General features: G+C 42.6%; 1 non-coding gene and 1 pseudogene across 1 annotated transcript; both read left to right on the top strand.

The window, feature by feature from the left end:
• Positions 1 to 9,065: 9,065 nt before the first annotated feature.
• LOC123638881 lies at positions 9,066 to 9,263 on the top strand (annotated as a pseudogene).
• Positions 9,264 to 15,342: 6,079 nt separating this feature from the next.
• On the top strand, positions 15,343 to 15,446 carry LOC123638987. Its single transcript, XR_006735556.1, has one exon. It is a non-coding gene; the product is annotated as a U6 spliceosomal RNA (small nuclear RNA).
• Positions 15,447 to 15,775: the final 329 nt, after the last annotated feature.

Genomic DNA, 15,775 nt, shown 5'->3' with positions numbered 1-15,775 from the left:
TTTCAAGGTCTATTCTCCACTACTCTTCAAGCCCCCAGTACTAGAAAGATATGGTCATGCATTCTTGATCCATTCATTCAACCAATAAATATCAAAGACCTATTACGTGTCAGTTACTGGGCTGGGCAGTAAAGAACATAAAAGATTTAGTAACTGCCCTGCTGGGGCTTATTTTTCTAGTCAAGAAGCTAGAAAATAAGCAAACAATGAATAAACAAGATGATGACATATTATGAGCAGTACCATAGGAGAAATAGACAGAGGTGATAGAGAGTAGCTGGAGGAGGAGCAGAAGGGTGTCTCCTTTAGATAAGGTGGTCGAAAAGGCCTCTCCGAGGACAGGACATTTTAACTAAGATGCAAAGGGAAAAAAAGGAGTCAGCTACTGGCATTGCTGGATGAACATTTGAGTCAAAAGGAATAGCAATTGCTTAGAGTTCTCAGGCAAAAGAGGGCTTGACTTATTCTAGAAACAGTTTAGTTGAAAAGGAATGAGGAGGAAGAGGAATAGGTGAGATGAGATTGAAAAGGAAAACAGGACCCAAATCACATGGTATGTACTACAGATACAAAAGCAAGTGATTCTGCTCTCCGGGAGCTCCAAATCTAGTGGGGAATCTGGCTTTTACATTTGCTGTTGTATCCTAGTCCCCTCTGCATTCTGCCTCCTCCTGGCATGGAATTAGCATAGAAGAGGCCCTTGATATTTGTGTAATAAATAATCACATGGTATTTGTGGCTGGCTAAATGGTTGGATGGATGGAGGGAGGGTTCAGTGGATTTGGAGGGTTGGATGGATGGTTGATAGATTGAATGGATAGTTAGAGGATTAGACAGATGGTTGACTAGATGGATGCATGGTTGGATAGACAGATGAATGGCAGGGATAAGGAATCCAGCCGATTGCTCAAGCAGATCCTCACTGTCATGAGCAGACTTTGATCTCAAGCTCTGCAGGGTACTATAGTTTGGTGGCTAAAAAGCCAGAGAGTAGAAATGAATGAACCTGTATCTGACTCCCCAGTCAGCCTCTTACTAGCTATATAACCTGAGCATGATCTCAGACAAGTTGCTCAACCTCTGTTTCCTCATTCATAAAATACCACAATAATAACTGCCTACCAATAGGGTTTATTTGTTTTTTGTTTTGTTTTGTTTTGCTTTTAAGACAGAGTCTCACTCCCTTACTCTCTTGCCTGGGCTAGAGTGCCATGACCTCAGCCTAGCTCACAGCAACCTCAAACTCCTGGGCTCAAGCGATCCTCCTGCCTCAGCCCCCCGAGTAGCTGGGACTACAGGCATGTGCCACCATGCCCAGCTAATTTGTCTATATATATATTTTTTTAGCTATCCATATAATTTCTTTCTATTTTTAGTAGAGACGGGGTCTTGCTCTTGCTCAGGCTGGTCTTGAACTCCTGACCTTGAGCAATCCTTCCGCCTCGGCCTCCCAGAGTGCTAGGATTACAGGCGTGAGCCACCATGCCTGGCCTTATTTATTTTTAAATTATGTAAAATGATATAAAGTGCTTAACATAGACCGTCAATCAATAATTGTTAGCAATAGGTCCAGAAATGCAGTCTTATTGCTGCAACTGGGGTTGATCATATTCGAGGGGTGCTGACTCCCAATAACCAAATTTGTGAAAAATTAAGTAAAAACCCAAACAACAGGGTCTTGGTTCATGGAGACAGAAAATATGGCTAAATGTGGCTTAGTGGTTATTTCCTCTGGGCATGGTCTTTCAGGAAATCAAGTTATAGACACAAGATAACATGAGGGACATGGCTGTCAAACCCTGGAGGCTGAATAAATTGCTCCTCCTGTTTGAGGCCTATTACTGTCTAGGTAACGAATATTTCTCTTCTAGAATCAGATCATCTGCTCCCAGACCAACACTGTGATGGATAACTACTGACACATATGTCAGTCATTGCCTCTGTGTGTGTGTGTGTGTGTGTGTGTGTGGTTGTCAGTGTAGTGAGGGATCTTTCTGAGAATCTGCTAAAAAGCTATTTCATACATATTGTGTGATTCCATTTACATATAGTACAAAAACAACCAAAACAAATTTATGCTTTTTGAAGTCAGGATAGGGGTTACTCTTGGTAGGGGATGGGAGGGCAGTATAGCTAGTGACTAAAAGGAATATGAATGGTGCTTTCTGAAACTCTGATAATTTCTATTTCTTGATCTGGGTACTGGTTGCACAGGTATGTTTAGCTTTTAAAAATTCATCAAGCTGTGTACTTATGTGTACTTTTCCGTAGGTAAATTTGTATTAGTTATCTAGAACTGCTAGTGTCTTAGTGTCCTAACAACATACAGTTATTTTATTATAGTGTCTGTGGGTCAGAAATCCAGGAATGATTTAACTGGGTGCTCTGTTTCAGGGTCTTTCACAAGGCTGCAATCAAGATGTTAGCTAGGCCGGGCGCAGTGGCTCGAGCCTGTAACCCTACCACTCTGGGAGGCCCAGGCGGGAGGATTGCTTGAGCTCAGGAGTTCAAGACCAGCCCGAGCAAGAGCGAGACCCCGTCTCTATTAAAAGTAGAAAGAAATTAGCCAAACAACTAAAAATAGAAAAAATTAGCCAGGCATGGTGGCGCATGCCTGTAGTCCCAGCTACCCGGGATGCTGAGGCAGAAGGATCGCTTGAGCCCAGGAGTTTGCGGTTGCTGTGGGCTAGGCTGACGTCTTGGCACTCTAGCCCAGGCAAGAGAGTAAGAGAGTGAGACTCTGTCTTAAAAAAAAAAAAAGAGGATATTAGCTAGAAGTATGGTCTCATCTGAAAGCTCAACTAAGGAAGTGTTCATGTGATGGTTAATGATATGTGTCAATTTAACTGAGGCAGAGATTACCCAGATTAAATATTATTTCTAGTGTGTCTGTGAGGATGTTTCTGGATGAGACTAGCATTTGAATTGACAGACTCAGTAAAGTGGATGGCCCTCCCCAGTGTGAGTGGGCCCCATCCAATCTGTTGAGAGTCTGAATAGAACAAAAGGTGGAAGAAGGAGGAGTTCACCTGTTTTGCCTCCTGTCTGCCTACTTGAGCTGGAACGTTATTCTTCTCCTGCCCTTGGACTGGGAGATGTGCATTATCGGCTCCCCTGGTTCTCAGGCTTTTGGACTTGAACTGGAATAACACCATTGGCTTTCCTGGGTCTCCAGCTTGCAGACAGCAAATCCCACAACTTCTCAGCCTCCATAATCAAGTGATCAAGTGAGCCAATTCCTCATAATAAATCTCTGCCCCAAAAAACACACACACACACACACACACACACACACACACACACACCCATTGGTTCTGTTTCTCTGGGGAACCTTGACTAATACAGTCCACTTCCAAGCTCACTCACATGATTATCAACAGGGTTCAGTTCCTTGGTGGCTGTTGACCAGAGGCTGCCCTCAGCTAATTGTCACATGGGTCTGCTTTGTAGGACAGCTCAAAATATGCGGCTTGCTTCATCAGAGCAAGCCTATGAGAAGAGCCAGAGAAAAGTGATGTGAGCAAGAAAAAAGTCACAGTATTTTATAGCCTAGTCTATAAAGGTGAGGTGGGGTGAGGGGCACCCTATCATTTTTGCTGTATTCTATACAGAAGCAAGTCACTAGGTCCAGCCATTCACCAGGAGAGAGGATTGCACAAGCGCATGTGTGCCAAGAGGCAGAGATCATTGGGAGCAATTTCAGAAACTGACACCATAGAATTTAAACATTTAAAAAAATGAAAAGGAAAATTTGCTCAGATGGTTCCCCACCCCCACCCCCTAATACTCATCTCCAGACTCTGCTATAGCCTCCTGCTCTATGTGGGTGCCGTACACCTCCACACCGCCTGCCCTCTGGTAACAGATTGTCACTGCACACTGCAAGGTGGAAGAGGCCATCCTGTTACAAAGGCAATTCACAATATTGAGGTTAATCCTCATCATGAGAGCCACCATGAATCCAATCACTTATTGAGCACTTCCTCTGTGCCAGGCAGAGACAGCAAGCAGGTGAGCTTGAGGGAAGCAAGCACATAAAATGGGGGCGCTCTCTTGAGACATCTTCCTCCACAGCCTCGGGGTGTTCTTAAACACTGCTCCTCCCTCTTCTTTGTATATTCTTAACAATGGCCGTGTCAACATAATTCCTTAAACATTGACCACAAAGGCACTACCCTGGAGAGGGTCCTTCAAGGCTAACCATCTTGGTTTGCCTGGGACAGAGGAGTTTCCTGGGACATAGGACTTTCAGTGTGAGAACTGGGACAGTCCTGGGGAAGCCGTGATAGTGGGCCACGCTTCCTGCTACATATCTTGAAGAAATGAACACCAAGCCTTACAACATCCCAGCACAGAAAGGGAGCCTCAAGGCCCGGCATGGTGGCTCACGCCTATAATCCTAGCACTCTGGGAGGCCAAGGTGGAAGGATCCCTTGAACTCAGGGGTTCGAGACCAGCCTGTGCAAGAGTGAGACCCCCATCTCTACTAAAAATAGAAAAAATTAGCCGGGCATGGTGGCATGCACCTGTAGCCCCAGCTACTCGGGAGGCTCAGATAGAAGGATCGTTTGAGCCCAGGAGTTTGAGGCTGCTGTGAGCTAGGGTGATGCCACAGCACTCTCCTCGGCAACAGAGTGAGACTCTGTCTCAGAAAAAAAAAAGAAAAACAGCAGAGACTTTTTAGGAAGTCTATGTGTGTATAGCTCTACACAGAAAAAAGCCTTGGCGAGATCTGTCTTGGTCACCTTTGTCTTTATTCGTAGTACAGTGCCTGCCATATAGTAGGCCTTCAAAAATGGTTGTAGAATTCATAAACTAATGACTAAATAAGTGGATGGTTATTTTTAGGTGGTAGGATCACTGTGGGTTTTTTTTCTTTTCTTTTTATCCATCTACATGTCTCAATTATTCTAATTTCCTACCATGAATATGCATTTCTTATGGGGGAAATGTTTAAATTTTTACTTCTGCTAATAAATACATAAATAAGTAAATAAAATAGGGTCCAGGTTGCTTTTTAATCGGAGGATCCCAAACGTGGGTTCTCTGGACCGGGATTGCCGAGCCACAGGTGAGACTGGGTTACCCGGGATCTGATGGGTTAGAGCGAACAAGGGAGTCACCCTCTGAAAAGCCAGAGGCTCTCACAGCCTGCTGTTTCTGCTGTCGTTTGGGTCAAAACACCTCATTTTCTGCTCTGGTATGTTTGCAGGGAGAAGGAGAAAAGCAAGTCCCGGGAGAGTTTGTCAAGGACTCTGAATGATTCATAGGTCGCTTTCCTCCTCCAGCGGAGGCGAGGCCTGGGTCTTGCCTGTCTTTGCACAGCGTTGGAGGTGGCGCTGCTCCTACCCGCCCCTAGAACCTTCAGAGGCGACCCCTCTTCTGTGTGAACTGGCTGCTGTATCGAAAGCCGAATGCCTTCCAGACTCAGCCCACTCCATCCAGGTCTGTGGATACTGACAAAGAAGGGAACAGATGAAGCCAATTTATTTGTCCTTTCTTTGTTCCCTTGACCTTGAGACACTTAACTCAGTGGAGCTCACCATGCAGGGAGCCCAGCAGAGTTCTGGAATGAAAGGCAAGAGACCTTGGAGGGCTCTTGCAGCCTGCACTCTTTCGTTCTGCTTTGGTCACCATAGTGACTTCTGTCTGAAGCCTCAACCCTGCGGTTATTGCTCGATATTCATTTATAATAAGGCCACCCCTGAGTTTTCCGCCCACTGGGGAAGCAAGTACCATGTGCACTGGAAGTTACAAAGCTGATGCACTGGGGCCCTTAAACAGTGTACATCCGGGAGGGTGACACAGTCCTCTGCTGGGCAGAGCGGAAAAGTCAGAGCTGGAAAGGAATTCACATCCTGTCTCGTTCTGTCCCCTCAGTTTAAAGAAGAAAAGAGAATTGCCCGGGGTTTCTCAGAGCTTCCAAGGGATAGCCAGGACCGGAGCAGGAGCTGCCTGACTCACTGCACTCTCTGTCACACCCCCGTGTGTGCAGGGCCCATGCTCCCAGTCCAGATTTTCTAACTTCTTGGACTTTTGTGCCAAACACTGGGCTTACACCTTCCAAGATTGTCACTAAAGGTTACCACAATTTATGGTAATCACAGCTTGAGTCCCTAGTGAAAGACCTGAACTAAAACTCCTGAAGCCAGTCAAAAGATTTCCGTTGCCGGTACAGATTTGCAAGTAAATTAGCTGATTTAATCCTGAAAATTCCCCCACAATATTATGTATCAATAAAAAAAATTAAAAAAACAAAAGTGACTGTTATTATTCCTTTTTTAAAGTGGGAAACCTGGAACTTCAGAGATTGCTTGAATGGATCCACTTGGAGTCAGAAGTGAAGGTGAGTCCTAACTCTGCAATTTACTAATTATAAAGAATGGCACAAAAGCTCAATAAAACAAGCACTGCCTTCAGACCCAGCTAGTTGAAGTCCTGCCATTTCCTTGCTGTGTGACTTTGGACAAGATTCTTAACTTCTCTGAGCCTCTATGCTCCTGTAAAAACAGCATAACAACAGAACCTGCTTCATAGGGTCATTATGAAGATTAAGTAACGTATATAAATCACTTAGCACAGTGAATGGTACTTTATAAGTAGTTTCTATTATTCCAAGATTTGAAAGTCAAAGACAAAAAGAAAAAATCTGCATCCCACTGCCAGACTCACCCAGAGCCCAAGGTCTTCCTTTGTGTCAACCTAGGGAACAAATGCTTGGAGAAAAGGACATTCCAAGGTGAGTGAAGTGAATTTGAAAGATGATTTTCATAGCTTGACTTTTGAATTTTTAAAAGACTAAGACCAGGGAATAGAAGGAAATAATCGACACTGGTGTTTCTCTATTGCTTTGCTGCCAATACTCTCCAGGGCTATGCTGCCTAAGACAACGGCCACCAGCTCCATGGGAGTACTGAACACATGAAAGGTGCCTGGTTCAAACTGAGATATGCTGTAAGTATAAAACACACATTAGATATTAAAGACTTAGTGTGAAAAAAAATTGTTAAATAATCTCATTGATAATTTTTATCTTGAGTACATATTAAAATAATATTTTAAATAGAATACATTATTAAAATTAGTTTTGCCCATTTCTTTTTATGCTTTTTTTCATCTGAGACTGTCTCCAGATTTTGTTTTTGTTTTTTTTTTTTTTAAAAAGAGACAGAGTCTCACTCTGTCACCCAGGCTGGAATGCAGCGGCAGGATCATAGCTAGCTCCCTGCAGCCTGGAACTCCTGAGCTCAGATGATCCTCCTGCCTCAGCCTCCCGAGTTAGTTTATCCAGCTTTTTCTGCTTTTAACATGGCAACCAGAAAATTTTCAGTTATGTATGTGCTCCCATTATTTTGATACAGGACAGAGCTGGTGTAGAAAAATCTGATTGCAGGCCGGGCGCAGTGGCTCACGCCTGTAATCCTAGCACTCTGGGAGGCCGAGGTGGGAGGATAGCTCCTGATCAGGAGGTCGAGACCAGCCTGAGCAAGAGCAAGACCCCCATCTCTACTAAAAATAGAAAGAAATTAGCTGGACAACTAAAAATATATAGAAAAAAAAGTTAGCCTTGCATAGTGGCACATGCCTGTAGTCCCAGCTACTCGGGAGGCTGAGGCAGAGGGATCTCTTAAGCCCAGGAGTTTGAGGTTGCTGTGAGCTAGGCTGACACTCTAGCCCAGGCAACAGAGCAAGACTTCGTCTCCAGAAAGAAAAAGAAAAATCTGATTCCAACTCAGCCAAACTGTGTTGGGCACCTCCCCACATTTCCCCCCTTTAATTCTTACAATTTTGTCTGGAAGATATTGTCATCTACATTTTACTCCTGGAGGACAAGCTTAGAAAATAAAACCCTTCATTTTGCCAGGTAAGGGCACCAAAAAAAAAATCCTTATTACTATGTACCATTATCATTTCAGGACTGGGCTCGGTAGCTCACGCCTGTAATCTTAGCCCTCTGGGAGGCCGAGGTGGGAGGATCGCTTGAGGTCAGGAGTACAAGACCAGCCTGAGCAAGAGTGAGACCCCTTCTCTATTAAAAAACAGGAAAAAAATTAGCCGGGCAACTAAAAATAGAAAAAATTAACTGGGAATGGTGGCACATACCTGCAGTCCCAGCTACTTGGGAGGCTGAGGCAGGAGGATCGCTTGAGCCCAGGAGTTTGAGATTGCTGTGAGCTAGGCAGTTGCCAGGGCACTCTAGCCTGGGCAACAGAATGGGACTCTATCTCAAAGAAAAAAAAATTTCATTAAAAAGACTATTTTTAATGTGAACAAAATTAAAAATTTCAACTATGAAACACAGTACTTTGCCCCCCACAGCTGTTTCCCATTATAAAAGCAGCTGACATTTCTTAAGAACTTGCTACCCTGCAGGTACTGGGCTATTACATGCTTTGTCTCATTTGGTTCTGTAAAACCAAGGATGCCAGTGCTATTATTTTTATTTATTTATTTTTTTTTTGAGACAGAGTCTTGCTCTGTCACCTGGGCTAGAGTGCCGTGGACTACAGGCGCCTGCCACCACGCCTGGCTAATTTTTCTATTTTTAGTAGAGACAGGGTCTCGCTCTTGCTCAGGCTGGTCTCAAACCCTTGAGCTCAAGCGATCTTCCCACCTTGGCCTCCCAGAGTGCTAGGATTACAGGCGTGAGCCTCTGTGCCCTGCCTAAAAAGTTGTATTAACATGAAAAATGTTTATGATATAAAGCTAAAAGAATAGGAAATATTACAACGTTTAAATGCATAAAAAATCCTGGGAATAAATACTCTAAAATTTTAATAATGGTCATGTTTGAATGTTAGAAATAGGAGCCAGGCCAGGCACAGTGACTCACGCCTGTAATCCTAGCATTTTGGAAGGACAAGGCAGGAGGATTGCTTGAGGCCAGGGGTTTGAGATTGCAGTGAGCTATTATGATGCCACTGCACTCTAGCCCAGATGACAGACCAAGACCCTGTCTCAAAAAAAAAAAAAAGGAAAGGAAGAAAGAAACATGAGCTATCTGAATTTTTCTTTATATTTTTCTGCATCATTAAGATTTTTGCTAGGGAAGAGGTGGCAGCTCCATGTCTGGCCACAACGCTGGCAAGAAGTCATCCCTGGAATAGCTCAAGAAGCAGGCAAAGGAGATGGATGAGGAAGATAAGGTGTTCAAGCAGAAACAAAAAAGAGGAGCAGAAGAACCTCAAGGAGCTAAAAAAAAAAACCAGAGGGGAGGGCTCCCCCTGGCCACAGGTGGAAATAAGAAATCTGGCAAAAAGTAAGCTGTTCCTTGTGCCTGAGGCAATGGTCACCCTGGATTCCTATTTTTTTTTTTTTACTTATTTAAATTTTTAAAACATTTAATTTCTCTTTTTTTCCTTTTTTTTTTCCTAGACTGTACCAAGAGCTAGATGGATTCCTATTTAAACGTCTGGATTCCCTGCCATAACATCTTCTGCCACCTATGGCTAAAATGAAGTGTTGTCTTGGAACCTATTGTACATTTAAGAATAAACTTTTGTGAAAAAAAAAAAAAGTCATACATATGGCTCACAATCTCTGTCTTTTGTGTTTTTGTTTTTGTTTTTTTTGAGACAGAGTCTCATTCTGTTGCTTTGTTCTACCTAAATTCTGTATCACCTGGAATTAAACCAACTCATTTAGGGAAAAAAAAGATATTTTTCCATAAGAATATTTATTCTTTAGTGGGTAAACATTGACCACTGTAAAGAATATTTGGTCTCTGAATGCTATTCCAAGAGAAAAGCACTCCTAATGAATAATAGCAACATTCTTGGAATAAGTATAAAGTAGTCCAAAGTGTCTCATTTGAAGAGAACATGATAATTTGTCTAGATTCTGTACTGCCCTCCCCTTTCTACCCCGGTGTTTGACTTCTCAGCACTGGTCGGTACAGGAAATGATAGATCTTATTTACTCATGTAACTTAATTGTTGTCCCCGCTGTGTACCTCCCCCACGTCCCCTTACCCCTGCATCTAGAGCAGTCTCTGGCACTTCCTAAGACTCAACAATTGAAGAGGGAATAAATTTACTCTTACCCTGACATTTCCCTAAGGCCAGAGTGCTATTATCATCTCTTAAAATCAGTAGTTCAAAGGAAAGAACTTGGGAAGGGAATTTAATTTGAAAGTATCTCTGTTCTACCTGGCATCTGGTATAAGAAACATTTGGCAGCCTGTAACGGGTCAGTATTCCCATAATAAATCATCCCCATTGCCAACTTTACCAAAAGAGTATTCCATTGTTAGACAATAATGCTAACAAAAATAACTACCGTGTTTGGAACGTTTACTACATGCCAAGGACTGGGTTAATAAGCATTTCTTACGTGTTGATATCTTTCCACCTTTACAGTAGTCCTTTGGGGAGATATGATTATTCTCATTGTATACATGAAGAAACTGAGTCTCAAAGAGGTTAAATAACTAGCCTAAGGTTACCCACATGGTAGGTGGTAGAGCCAGGATTCAAAGTAAGAATGCTACCATTTTCATCCCTGGTTAAGCATGAGGAAATGGAGAATACCAGGCCCTACCCAAAGTCACAAGTTCAGGGCTTCCCTGGGTGTTGCCCTGGGATACAGTGAAAAGTCTCCACAGGTGACCTGAAGCCCATCAAAAGTTGAAGACCTAAGCCCAGTTTGGTCTTTTTTTTTTTTCTTTTTTGTGACAGAGTCTCGCTCTGTTGCCCGGGCTAGAGTGCCATGGCGTCAGCCTAGCTCACAGCAACCTCAAACTCCTGGGCTTAAGCAATCCTCCTGCCTCAGCCTCCCAAGTAACTGGGACTACAGGTATGTGTCACCATGCCCAGCTAATTTTTTCTATATATTTTTAGTTGTCCAGCTAATTGCTTTCTATTTTTTAGTAGAGATGGGGGTCTCGCTCTTGCTCAGACTGGTCTTGAACTCCTGAGCTCAAACAATCCGCCTGCCTTGGCCTCCCAGAGTGCTAGGATTATAGGCGTGAGCCACCACGCCCGGCCTCCAGTTTGTTCTTAACCCCAAACTCACCCTTTTTCACTGCTCACTTGCCTTGAACCCAGTACAAATCATATTTTGTTACCCCCGAAGAATGTTTGGCAGAACTACTGATGGCAGGGTACCCTGGAAAAGAACAGGCTTTGGGAGCAGCCTTGAGATTACATCCTGGCTTCGTCATTTATCCTCTCTGGGGCTCTCTCTGGGCCTCAGTTTTTCTAGTCTGTTATTTGGCTTAATAATTCCTACCCTCAAGATTACTATGAGAATTAGACGTCCTGAAACAACCAACCATGACACATCATACCTGGCAGCAGGCATAGGACATATTTGTTTCCTTTCTTCAATGCCCCCCCCATGTGTGTCACCTCAATCTGAAGGCTATTCTAATAAGGCTCTTTTTCCAGGGAAAGTTCTCCAGCTGAGGTGTGAAGGCAGCTGTGGCCTTTGCTCCTGTCTGCCTGCTCCCTCACCAAACACTTCTCAGTCTATTTCTAGCTCACTGCTCACCAAGGTCCCTTCCCCTTTGCCGAGGTAGCTAGGATACAGGCTTGTTAGGCCAGCCCCTGAATTCCCTGATGTGGCCAAAGCAGGGCCTTAGGCAGAGGGACACGTGGGGAGGCTGGAAAGGACAGGATCATTGCTAACAATTTGTCCTGAGGATGGGGCCAAGGCCCACAAAGCCCTCTCCCTTCACAGCAGCTCAGAACCAGAAAGATGAATGAGCCAGGCTGGAGAAACCTGAGTCCCGGGAGGGAGGGCCGCGGTTAAGGCAGCAGGGAATTAGCAGCAGTCCTTATCCTGTGAGCAAAGCCGGGTTGGGTTTCTTTCATTCTTTCTCTTCCCTCCCTCCCTCCCTCCCTTCCTTCCTTCCTTCCTTCCTTCCTTTTTCCTCCCTCCTTCCCTCTTTCCCTTCCTTCCTTTCTTTCTAGATAAAGGTTAGTATTTTTTTTTTTTTACAGGATTGAATGATTTGGGACTTCAGGTGACCTGAGTATTGACTGGGATCCATGACAGGCTGGAATGGCAGTGTCTTGGTGGAGGCAGACTGCTGTGGCATGTTTCAGCATAAGGAAAAATTAGAATAGTATGTACTTTCCCATGGGTTTTTTTGGGGAGAGAGTAAACTTCCTGCTTGGCAATGCAAGCAACTGAAAGAACGTCACCTGCCAGGGCGATGGACCGCAAGTCTCTCTCCCACACAGCAGTGAGAACACAGCATGGGTACACGGAGAGTGTCCAGACAAAAATGTGGGCTCAAATGTCCCTCCTTATAGGCAGAACTGCTGATTTTTTTCTTCTTTATTTTTCTTTCTTTCTTTCTTTCTTTCTTTCTTTCTTTCTTTCTTTCTTTCTTTCTTTCTTTCTTTCTTTCTTTCCTTCCTTCCTTCCTTCCTTCCTTCCTTCCTTCCTTCCTTCCTTCCTTCCTTCCTTCCTTCCTTCCTTTCTTTCTTTCTTTCTTTCCTTCTTTCTTTCTTTTCTTTCTTCTTTTTTCTCTTGAAATAGAGTCTTGCTCTGTTGCCTGGGCTAGAGTGCCGTGGCATCAGCCTAGCTCACAGCAGCCTCAAACTCCTGGGCTCAAGCAATCCTCCTGCCTCAGTCTCCCGGGTAGCTGGGACTACAGGCATGCGCCACCATGCCCAGCTAATTTTTTTTTATATATATTTTTTTAGTTGTTCAGCTAATTTATTTCTATTTTTTAGTAGAGACGGGGTCTCACTCTTACTCAGGCTGGTCTCAAACTCCTGAGATCAAACAATCCTCCCTCCTCATCCTCCCAGAGTGCTAGAATTACAGGCGTGAGTCATCGCGCCCAGCCTACTTGATTTTTTTAACAGAAATATTTGTTGAGATCATTTTAGATTCATACACAGTTATAAGAAATAATATAGAACAATCTCTTCTATGCTTTGCCCAGTTTACTCCAATGGTAACTATAGTATAATATCACAACCAGGATACTGACATTGATACAATCCACTCATTTATTTAGATTTCCCCAGTTTTCCTTGTACTCGTTTGTGTGTGTTTGAATGTATGTATGAGTGTGTTCATCCTACACAATTTTATCACCTACATAGATTCTTGTGTCCACCGCCACAGTCTAGATATAGAACATTTCCACCACAACAAGAATCCCTTGTGTTGCCCTTTTTTTTTTTTTTTAACTTTTTTTTAATTTTAGAGACAGGGTCTCACTATGTTGCCCGGGCTGGAGTACAGTGGCTATTCACAGGTGCAATCATGGAGCACTGCAGCCTCAAACTCCTGGGCTTGAGCAATCCTCCTGCCTCAACACCAGTTTGTTTGACCATTCACCCACTGACAGATATCTGGGTTGATTTCAGTTTTTGACTATTACAAATAATGCTGCTATGAACATTTCTATACAGGATATTTGTGTAAAGATAACTTCTATTTCTTTGGGATAAATGCCTAGGAGTGCAATTGCTGGGCTGTATAATTGTTGCATGTTTAGTTTTTTCTTTTGTTTTGTTTTCATTTGTTTGTTTTTTGAGACAGAGTCTCACTTTGTCATCCATGCCTAGAGTGCAGTGGCATCATCATAGCTCACTACAACCTCAAACTCCTGGGCTCAAGTGATCCTCCTGCCTCAGCCTCTGGAGTAATTGGGACTATAGTCACCCACCACCGCGCCCAGCCAATTTTTGTATTTTTTGTAAAGACTAGGTCTTGCTCTGGCTGGTCTCCAACTCCTGGCCTCAAGCGATCCTCCCGCATCAGCCTCCCAAAGTGCTAGGATTATAGGCGTGAGCCATCATGTCCAGCCACATGTTTAGTGTTTTTTTTTTTAAGAAACTGCCAAATTGTTTTCCACAGTGGTTGTGCCATTTATATTCCTGTCAGTAATGTATGAGTAATTGAGTTTCTCTGCATTCTCACCAGCATTTGGGGTTGTCTCTATTTTTTATTTTAGCCATTCTGATACATGTGTAAGTAATATCTCACTGTGGTTTTAATTTGCATTTCACTAATGGCTAATGATGTTGAACATGAAAATACATTTATTTGCCATCTGTATATCCTCTTTGATGATCGTTGGTTTCATTTCTTTTACCCATTTTCTAACTGGATTGTTTGGATTTTTTACTATTGAGTTTGAGGGTTTTTGATATATTCTAGATACTGGCCCTTTGTTGGGGATATGTGGCTTGCAAAAAATATTTTCTTCCATGGTGTACCTTGTCTTTTCCTTGTCTTCACATGGACTTTCACAAAGCAAACGTTCAACATTTTTATAAGGTTCAATTAATCAATTTTTTCTTTTATAAATCATACTTTTTGGTGTCAAGTCTAAGAACTCTTTCCCCAGCTGTAGATACTGAATTTTCACCTACTTTTTTTCTAAAAGTTCTATAGCTTTACATTTTACATGTAAGTCTATAATCCATTTTGATTTGACTTTTGTATAAGATGTGAGATTTATGTTGAGGTTAATTTTTTGCTTGTGGATGTCTGATTAGATTTGCTTAATTTTTTTTTTTTTTGAGACAGAGTCTCCTTCTGTCACCCTGGCTAGAGTGCAGTGGTGTCATCATAGCTCACTGCAACCTCAAACTCCTGGGCTCAAGTGATCCTCTTGCTTTAGCCTCCTGAGTAGCTGGGACTACAGGCATGTGCCACCACATCTGGCTAATTTTTGAGGATTTTTTTGCAGAGATCTTGCTATGTTGTTCAAGCTGATCTTAAACTCCTGGCCTCAAGGGATCCTTCCACCTTAGCTTCAAGAGTGGTAGGATTACAGGCATGAGCCACGGTACCTGGCCATCCCCTCTGTCTCCCTCACTAATTCCCATCCCATGAAATACACTCCCCACAACTATTTTTTTTTTTATGGCTTGTTTTGTTTTGTTTTGTTTTTTGTTAAGGCATTTATCTCAACCCACAACTATTTTAAGGCATGCAGTGTTAGGTTTTGTTTTGATCTAAAATAAACAGATATTAACTATTTTAGAGATTTTTACAGAATCCCCCTAGGGCACTAGAGACGTCTAGGTGTCCCCAAAACTAGTTTGGGAATCATTGCTTCAGAAGCCTTTGGGAGTTTGACATACTGTTGCTTTTCTGATTTACTCACTGATTCCATACTACACTAACCATGCTAGTGGTTCCCTGTATGGGATCTAGCCAAGGGCCACTTGGTTTGCACTGTTCCTCTTTTTATCTTTGTAGCATTTCTGTAAGGTGGGTATTTTTATGCTTATTTTACAGATAAGGAAGTTGAGGATAAGGGAAGTTCAATAATTTGCCTAAGGTCGCAGATTAGTAAGTAGGAGAAATGGAATTTGAACCCAGTGCTTGTAATTTTAAAGCCTGTGTTGAAAGTGAAAATACAATCTTGTGCTCGCTTTGGCAGCACATGTACTAAAATTGGAATGATACAAAGATTAGCATGGCCACTGCGCAAGGATGACACACAAATTTGTGAAGCGTTCCATATTTAAAAAAAAAAAGAAAGAAAATGAAAAGAAGACAGTCTACAGAATGGAAAAAAAATTTTGCAAATTATGTATCTGATAAGGGAGTTGTATCTAGAAAGTATAAAAAACTCTTACAACTCAATGATAAAAAGACAACCCAATTTAAAAATGGGCAAAGGCATTGAGTAGATATTTCTCCAAAGAAGATATGCAAATGGCCAATAAGTATACAAAAAGATGCTCAATATCACTAGCTATCAGGTAAATGCAAAAAAAAAAAAAAAACCACCATGAAATATCACTTCACACTCATTAGATGGCTATAATATTTAAAAAGACAGAGAATAACAGGT

This window comes from Lemur catta, chromosome 5 (genome assembly GCF_020740605.2).
Source record: "Lemur catta isolate mLemCat1 chromosome 5, mLemCat1.pri, whole genome shotgun sequence".
Lineage (NCBI taxonomy): Eukaryota > Metazoa > Chordata > Mammalia > Primates > Lemuridae > Lemur > Lemur catta.
Note: the sequence above shows the minus strand (reverse complement) of the source record. Positions and strands in the feature narration are given on the sequence as shown.